Consider the following 9686-nt stretch of genomic DNA (forward strand, 5'->3'; position numbering starts at 1 on the left):
TATGTGTCTTAACAGTTAAGATTTCCCTTCCTACCTTCCCATCTTTTGCATGATCTGCTTCCTCCCTGGCACTTATTTTTCTGACACAGAGGTAATTTTGTCGGAACAGAATACTTGGTTATTGCCCATGATATTAAAGTGTCCTCACACTAAATGAGGAAAAATCAGTCACCTCCATCCTCCCTGCAGGTCCTGGTTAATGTTCTGTTGAGAAGTAGCTCAGCTGAGCTGTAAAATCATCAGAGTTTTTAGCCATTCAACCCTTTTTTTGATTTCTGGTAGAGGCAAAGTTTGCTTGGAAAGCAGCAACAAAATAAAATTTAAATATTTGGAATCGTTCATGCCTGGAAAATTCATCTTCTAAAACCTAGCTCAAATGCACTGCCTCTCTGAAGGCTTTTTGGTACTGCATCCAGATGAGAAGAACAGAAGCCTCCGTTGTCCCCACATGATCAAGTACTAAAAAAGCAAATAATTTATTTTATGGATCCTTTCATGTGGTCTGCTATGCTAAAAGGTTTGTTTTTCAGTTAGCTGCCTAAGGAGCTGCAGCTCATGTCTTCAGCAGTGAAAATCCCCAGCACGTGGCAGCATCCTCGTTTTCTGGCTGCAGGAGGTTTCTGTGCTGGGCATGGTACTCCCAGTGGAGCCTCCATGGCTTATGCAGAAATCCAGACCATGTTCAAGCCAGAGTGAACAATGTTGCCCTCTGCTCATGGCTTCTCCAGCTCAGGGCTGACTCCTTGAAAAAGCCAAACTCCTGGGAAGTTTGGGCAGAGAACCTCACTCCTCCCGAGCCACCCTCCCACCCGGTATCACTGCACCACATCAGGCCCCACCAATGCAAAGGGAAACAAAAGCCGTGGAGAGTCAAATAATTCTTTTTTTTCTTTGTGAAAGGCACAAAGACTGTGTCTCCAGCAATGAGGAATGCTTTCCATTTGGGCCTTATTTCTCATTTCAATTATAGAAGTAATTTCCATAGTTCACAAGGGGAAAATTTCAGGCACCTTTCGAAACAAATGTTACGTTTTGGTAAATGGCTTCATAAAACTTAATAAACATCCATCCAGAAGTTAATTTATTTAAAATGTCTTTAAATCCTGCTCTGCCTTATTGAATTTGTTTGAACTGTAGATCAGGATGGAGTATATTCATGAGGGTATTTAAGCAATAAGGCAGCGCATCACGGTTGTTATTCCAGGTCTCCTGTGGGCTGGCAAGTACAAAGTACAAATCACACAAAGTGATTTTGGGCGCTCAAGTGCAAAACCATTCCAGAAGCACACAGACATGGCCCTGAGTGCTGGGGGGTGGCCAAACCACGTTGCTGGCGTTGTTTTCTGGGAGCAAAATCATGCCAAGGGAGCACAGAGCAGCCAGCCCAGCTTCCATCCACTACCAGTCCAGTCTGGGGCTCACTCAGCCAAAAGCCAATGGGAAAGGCCTGTAGAGTTATAGAATCACAGAATAGTTTGGGTTGGAAGGACATGGGCAGGGACACCTTCCAATCCCTGATTAACCTGGCCTTGAACACTTCCAGGGATGGGGCAGCCACAGCTTCTCTGGGCAACCTGTGCCAGGGCCTCACCACCTGCACAGGGAAGAATTTCTTCCTAACATCTAATCTAAACAGAGAAGCAGCCAAGTGTAGTTAAACATCATGTCACTGGTGATACAAACCAGCCAAGCCAGCCAGGACTTTCAAGAAAGAGGAAGAGAAAGACTAAACATTTTTAGTGAGTGTATGCACGTGTGGGTGTTGTATCCACACCTGTGATGATGTTTTGCTCATCTCTGAAATGTTTAAGTTTCATTTAATTTTTTTTACTCTTCCCACTTATTTTCCTTTCACTAAGTCTGCCTTCAAGAATTACTAATTATGTTTTCTTTCTCTTTAGTAGCTGCAGTTCCTGGTGGGTTCAGCTGACCTGTCCTAAACTCTATAACCATCCTTTGATAGGCTGAGAGAGTTGGAGTTGTTCAGCCCGGAGAAGAGAAGGCTCCAGGGAGACCTTAGAACCCCTTTCAGTGCCTAAAGGGATTCCAAGAGAGCTGGAGAGGGACTTTTTACAGGGATATGGAGTGACAGGACAAGGGGGGATGGCTTCAAACTGAGAGAGGGCAGACTTAGATCTCGCCAGTACCCTAACATTACACGAACATAACCCAGATGTAGTAGCAATTGTTATCAAGATTTGGTAGCATTAGCACACTGCTAACAACCCAGCACACTCCATACCTTTGTCACTGTGAGGGTGCTCTTTTTTAGGCATAGGTTTCAGACCCTGAGAACTTCAGGGATTCACCCAAGGACTGCAGTGAAATCTTGCAGACCAGAGACTCAAACCCCAGTGTTTCCAGCAGTCAACTCTGCTTCATCCTTCCCTTCATTCACCCTGAGCAGGTAGTCCATGAGCTATATTAAGCCTTCGTTCCAAGACACATACCATCAAAACATGCCAACATTCAACCATTAAAAAGCAGCTTCTCACTGGTTGTCAGCAACAGCAACATCCTTGTCACAGCACTTGGCAGCTTTCAAAGTGTTCCTGGCGGTGCTGTTATCCTTGGTGTCTGCTCCATACAGGTCGAAGGAGAAGGTGAAGCATTTTGTGTTGAATTTAAAAAATACCCAAACAGCAACAAAGTCCTTTAGGTGGGAATGAACTTAGCAGTGCCATGGAGAACTGTAACGAAATCTGTGACACCTGACATTTTCAATGTTCTGGTCGTCCTGTCCAACTGAAAAGCAGACTGCCAACAGCATTATTAGCACAGCTCCCACACAGAGCATGAATTCTTACAAAGTTTCACATTACTGCAATAAATCATTTTTTTTGGGTCTTCCTTCAGACTGGCAATTGGAATAAGATTAATTTCTCTTTACCATCAACACAAGCATGAAATTACATTTTTTGTGACCCGTCCAGAAAAACACCTTATGTCGCTGTTGGTGTTTTCTGACTCAGAACTTTGAGACTTACACCTCTCCTCCCTCTGGGCTTGAGCTGGACTGGGGAAACCAAATGGTACAGGGATTTTAAAGCTGGTCAGCAATGACACCACAGCAGGGGGGGGCAGACTGGTTAATTCTATTACCCAGAGAAGTGAGCACCCTTCCTGAGGAGGCTGATCTAGCAAACCATGTAAACACAAGTCTACAGGCTTTTGGAATGAAAAAAATACATATTTGTGGACCATTTGTGAGCCTCAGTGAAGGCCCACTTGCACAACTAGTATAAATCAGTTTGCATCTGCAAAGAAACCCAGGTTCTGTTTGTAAGTGACCAAATCTAGCTTTGTTTGTTTTTGTTTTCTGAGGCTTTTTTTTAAAAAAATATCATTTAGCAGGGGAAAATGAAGCAGTTCATTATCTTCACAGTTCCTGTCTTAAATGCCAGAGGTGCTGATCAGATTAAAACAGAAATCGGAGTTTATAGCTTGTGTCTGGAAGGAATAAAGACTCTGGTCCTGATTTTGATTGAATATAAGACAATATCTCTTGCTTATTGTATATATTAAAATGGCAATGGGGGAGAGTGTTTCTCTCAGCATGCCTCAGTGTTTTTAATGTACTGTTCATCATATGGAGCTCACTGGCATTCACAAAACGCCCCTGCAGATTTCTCTTGGTATCCTAATAAGTTTGCTTGGTATTTGGGAGACAGAGAATAATCCATGCTGCCAGTCTCACTCCATTGATACACCGTTAAAATCAGCTCCTCCTGACTGAATCATAGCATCACAGAATGGTTTGGGTTGAAAGGGCCTTTAAAGATCATCCCATTCCAACTCCCCTCCATGGATGGGGACACCTTCCACTAGACCAGGTTGCTGAAAGCCCCAACCAACCTGGCCATGAAGAGCCTCAAAGAGCAATGTCCTTGTCTTAGAATGGCTAAGTGGTAAAAATTCCTCTCCCCTTGCCCCAGGGTGATATCATTTCTGTGATATCAGCCACAAGCCACCTTGTTATAATCTGATCCTCAGGCAAGAAGTGCTGTGTTCTACCAGGAAAACATTTCATTGGTAATGAACATTTCAACTGGCAAAAAAGAATAAGTGTGAGTGGCAGCTTTATACTTGTAGTGAACACAAAAGCCAAAGCTATCCATAGCTGAACACTGGAATAGAAATTGGGGAGGGTTATCTCTGCTCCACTTCTCAGTCTGGAAGGCAAATGCAAAATTAATGAAACTCTGTACAGGGAGATAGAGGCAGAAAAGGTTTCTGCAGAGAGTGGATCTGACTTTGTTTTCCCCCCATTGAAATCCATGCCAACCCAAAAGCTCTGACTTTTCAATGCTCTCAGCTTTGAGGAAGATTGTGCCATATCAGCTTACAATGTAGGATAAAAGGTATGAAGGATTCTAAAAGTCTTCAGAAACTGTGGGCGAAATAAGGACACAGCGATAATAATTCTATTTGCTTTCTGTGTTTCTACATACATCATGTCATCAAAAGGATTTGCAGACATTTTCCAGAGAGAAGACAGTTGTGTTAGCAACATCAGTGTGTAACAAAAAACACTGGAAAATGGAAAAGGAAAAAAAAAAAAAGAAAACCTTCTGCTCCTGTCTGATTTTCACATCTACAGATCAGTCAAAAGCTTTTCTCTTCAACCAAAACCTCCCTTCCACTTGTTTGTGACAATTCATCCCCCTGTGCTATTCATTTTCTTTGGAGATTGGCTGCAGGGCTCAGGGTCTGCCTGGTTTTTTATATCCATCTCTCCAGCAGGCACCATGGGGTTTGAAGATTGGTTGTCTTCATTCACAGGAAAAGGCTGTTTTCTGTAAGAAGGGGCCATGAGTCACAGCAAGACTTTGATGAGCCCAACAGACTTTCTTAGAAGTTGGCACCAGAGTGCTGGAGAATAAGGAGCTGTAGGACTGCAACGAAACAGTGAATCAGAGGACAGGATGGGAAAGATGTTTTGTTGTGGTGACGATTGATAAAGCTGAGGATATTGCATATTTATTTGAAATTGAGCTTATTTCTTGCAATGCACAACATAGAGTTTCTCAGGAAGCTGTTTAACTGTGCACAGAGAAATACAGAATAGGATCACGATCCAAATGAGGGGAAAGGGATGGTCAGGTGATGCACCCACTGCAGTGGGATGAAGGAGGGGCATGGGTATAACCCTGTTAACCTGCTCAGTAAAGCATCCCCCCCCTGCATCAGAGTAAAGCAGAGAAACAAAGAGTTAAGTTTGTTCACGTTCCCATAAATGCCTGTTCCCACAATCACTGTCAGAGTGATTGGCCAGAGTTCTGTGTTTTTTAGCTGTTCTCAACTCTCTTGTAGAGCAATTATTCCAAAGTGCAACTGAGGACATTTTCCCTCCTGCTCTGATGAAAGTCGCTTCTATTCAGTTTGGAAGTAGCTCCTTGGAGCACCTAAAAAAATCACCTGCCTTTAGAGTCTTACCTGTACCTACCCAACTATGGGGAGCTGCCAAGACACTTGGGAAGTCAGTGGGAGAAGAGAGCAGAAGGGGAGAAAGAGGATTGGAGCTGGTGCTGCAGGCAGAGGAATGGGACACTCACCTGGCTTACAGGAGAAAGAGAGATGTGGGATAAAAAGGAAGACGATAAACATCAAAATCTGAGAAAGTTTTCAGGATTTCCTGCTGCCCAATACAGCTCCAGAGCATGTCAAGCTGCATCTTTGCCAGCACCCCACTTCCCACATCCATATTTTCAATCAAAAATGTTTTCACAGTCATCCTTATTCTCCAAATATTAAATTTGGAAAAAACAATCACTCACAGACCCTTAAAATGAGTGTATGTTTGATTTGATTTGTTTCACCTCTAGTGCAAATATTTACATCTTTCCGACCAGCTCCTTTTGTTTAACAAGTAGAAGTTTCACTTGAGCAGCTGTGGCTACACCTCATGAATGTTTAAATTGAGAATAATTTGTGTATATGTTCATATCAAAATATCTTGTCTATAAAGTATCTTGGGTCAACTCTATATTTTCACTGTTTGTGAGCAGAAATATTTCTGGTTTATTTGCATTGTGGACAGCTTTGTTCCCAGCTTTGTTTTCTTTAATAAGACTGTAACTTTAGTAAGATTTTTATACTGAGACTTACACTATACAAATTTCAGATAAATTTGTTCACTGATCAAAGCACAAAAGAGAAAATATGTTAAATAAATTGAATGTTACTTTCTATCTACTATTCTCCCAGCAATAATAAATTGCAATCTAAAATACAATTCAACTCTAGTCATAAATATTCATAGCTAAAAGTACTTATTTTCCCTTAAATTGTTCTGTGCTACTAGAAAACCTAATGTTTCAAAAGTCAAAACACAGAGTCCTCATCATAACTAGATGTACCCAGAAAAACTGTGATGCAGAAAAGTGGATTTCATTTCTAATAAACCATGAGCTGTGGTGGCAGCAGTGCTATATACTGATATATGACATTTACATAGAGACAGAGAAAGCAAATCTGAGACAGGCAAAACTGGGATTGCACAACCAGCATTGGGTGAAAATACTGGGATACCACAGACAGACAGAGTAGTCCCATCATGGGGATTGTGAGCAGCCATGTAGGAATGCTGCATTTGCAGCTCATCTGAAGGACAGCACACAGGTAAGCAGAGACCAGGGTGAAAATGTTGCTGTCTTTACCACTCCAAGAGCCTCTAGTCTTGGTTTCCCATCCCAGACCTGATTCTGGCAGACCCCACTGAGTTTCAGAAGTGTCACAACCTCCCCCTCCAAAGTAGCTGTAATGGAGAATAAAACAGTCACAGAAAGCAGGGAAGATGCATCAGTGATTTGTAATTAGAAAAAGAGAGGTTGCAAGTTAATGTTCCCACACCTGTGTGTGAGCACTCCACACATACTGTGCCAACAGATTTTCCCCACTGTTGATAAACAAGGACCAGCCTTGCAAACACTACATTTACCACTGGCAACAACGGGGACTAAGCTGCCAACAGCCAGGTTTTTGGCCAGTGTACCTGTGGCCAAAGCAGACGTGCAGCACTGGGAACCACGAGGTGTTAGTGCCTGTGTTCAGTGTCTGCATCCAAGGGCAGCACAAGCTCACATTCCCTGTGGCATTCCTGAGTCACCTCTGCCTGCTCGCTTAACATGTGACAGCAGGGACGTGTGGTGCCAATCAGGAGTGCCAACCCCATCTGTGTGAGCCCAAGTGATGGAAAAATAACTGGAAAAGGCCAATTCTAGTTCTGTATCTCAGTCCTGTACCACCTCAAGGGGTGATCTATCCTGGTACATGAACCTTACATTTTTTCCTCTCTGCTCCCACCTCCTTGTCTGGCAGCTCAGCTTTCCTTCTAGACCACAGCAGGAGCTTGCAGTTTGAGATCCCCAGGAAGCAGGTAGCTGGAGACCAGGACATCTTTGACCAAGGCTCCCACCCTTGGATGCAGAGCTAGAGGCACATTGTGCACTATTTGCTAAGAGTGTTCATATGCACAGCAACAAAGGGACAGGAAGAAAGGGTGTCTCATAAACCCCATGACAAATGGGAAGACAAAGGAAATTCAATTACTCTGCACAATGATGTTACCAAGAAGGATGAGGAACTTAACTAGATAATTGTTTATCCTTTGTTTTCATTGTTGATTCAAAACTAATACAATTATTTCTGCAGGTGATGTCTCAGTTCTGATTCACATGGGGGAACGGCATTTCTTGTGCCTTATGAACTGTTAATTCAACATGACAGGCTTGATCTGAAACACTAATAATGTTGTCGTCTCAATTGTCTGTTGGCACAAAGCTGAACTGATATGTTCTGTCTCACAGGCTCAGGGAATTTGGGGAATTCTGTGGAAGCAGAGATCCCTCAGGTGACAACTGAGTACAAGGGAAATTTCTTTCCTGCTTCTTTTTTTTTTTTTTTTACACAACCACATTCCCCATAACTTAAAGTTGTTGTCTTCTATTGCTTTGGTTTCACCACTTAAGTCTTTCCTATATTACAGCTCCAATAAGGGAAGTCATATGAGCAGGGAAGTCACCTGCAGAGTAGGCTTTGGAGTTCAGGTAGAGAGCATGGCTGTGGCTGGGCTGTTAACTCCTCTGCCTTCTACTGTCAGCAAAAGGCAACTGTTTCCTTTCTCCCTTAATTATCCCTGTCACTTGATAGCAAAATCCTTGCTCACAGATTTTCCACTTGCTCCTTCCCATGAGAAGAGGCAGGGCTTGTGCCAGGGACCCTCCTCTACGAGCAGCCCCAGTTTAAGTTTCCAAACACTCCCATACAACCCCTGCCAGGTGATCCCATTGTTCTAAGCTGCATCCAACCACATCCACCTATGGTACCTGATACCACAGACCAATGTTGTGGTTGCCAGGACTTTCTGGACATGGGCAGATCATCCCAAATCTGTGCAGAGCTGCGAAGCTGTTGTTAAAGCAGCAGCACATCTCAGAAAGAACTTCAGCCTAAAGGCTGGGATATGGATCACAGCAGATTCTCAACAGCATCCCAAGGGAATGATTCCCAAACAAAGATCAAACACAAAATATCAGCTAGGAACCAAAGCCGTGGGATGTCTCTTCTCACAAACTCCTCCACTCCTGCTGACAGCGGATGCTGAAATAAACCTGCTCAGCTGTCACATTGGAGCCTGGAGATGGGCCAGTGGGGAGGGAGGACATGTGGAGGTGGATGAGGGAGAAGGATTTTTTTCTCTCTGTGAAAACATCCAGTTTCACCACTGACAAGTCTGACAGGTGGAAACCAATTAAAAAAAAAATTCCTACTCACAAGTGCCTGGCTTCTTTGGAGAGGTTCCTCAGTTTTCCCCCCTCCTTTGTAGTAATTGCTGTGTGCTGACACAGGGTAAACCTTGCCTCCCTGGTGTCACTGCCCTCTTGCTTGAACAGGGTCTGGGATGAGGTCTTTGACACTTAATGGGTTAACGTGGTCACAGTCCCTCATTTGCACATTTTGTGGGATCATACATCAATCACCCTGTTTGGAACAACACTGCAAAAGGGTTGACTGCAGCCTTTGCTCCCATTTTCCCATGAGATGCCAGCAAAGTGTCTCAGAAACACATAAGCTATTTCAGTTTGATGCTTGGCAAAGCAAGGACGAGGATTAGCCTATCTTCAACGTTCTACTTCCTATCACATACTGGAAAGGATCTAAATTAAAATATCAATATCAGAAAGGCAGGTCCTGCCAATTCATCATCACACAGGCTCGACAAAAGAGCAGGTTCTTCACCTCCAGTGGTCAAGTTTGAATTTAAACACATACATGCCTGGGAATCTGCATCAGAGATGCTAAGAAGCTCATAACAGGACAAAAAAGATGGGCAAACAATATTATTCAGATACATTTACAAAATCCCCATGTAAAATAAATGTGTGTTTGATTACTGCTGCAGCATCTGTGAATTGCAGGCACCTCAATGTTTTAAAATTGCCTCATGAGCTTTGCTCTGAAAGCTACTAAGCAAGTTTCCCCTGTACCCTGAAGTCAGTACGGGTGGAGAGCTGCCAACATTTTGTAGGATAAAGTTTTCCTGAGAAAAGGTTTTGCAGAAAAGCAACTTGCTTTTTGTCACTTGCGCTTCAGAAAACCCTCAGGAGATCTGCAGGCCCAGGCACAAGCAGAATGGGTTTAATGTTCCAAGAACAGATCAGACACCAAGAGTATCAGCTCCTCTT

This window comes from Corapipo altera, unplaced genomic scaffold (assembly GCF_003945725.1).
Source record: "Corapipo altera isolate COAL_440 unplaced genomic scaffold, ASM394572v1 64, whole genome shotgun sequence".
NCBI lineage: Eukaryota > Metazoa > Chordata > Aves > Passeriformes > Pipridae > Corapipo > Corapipo altera.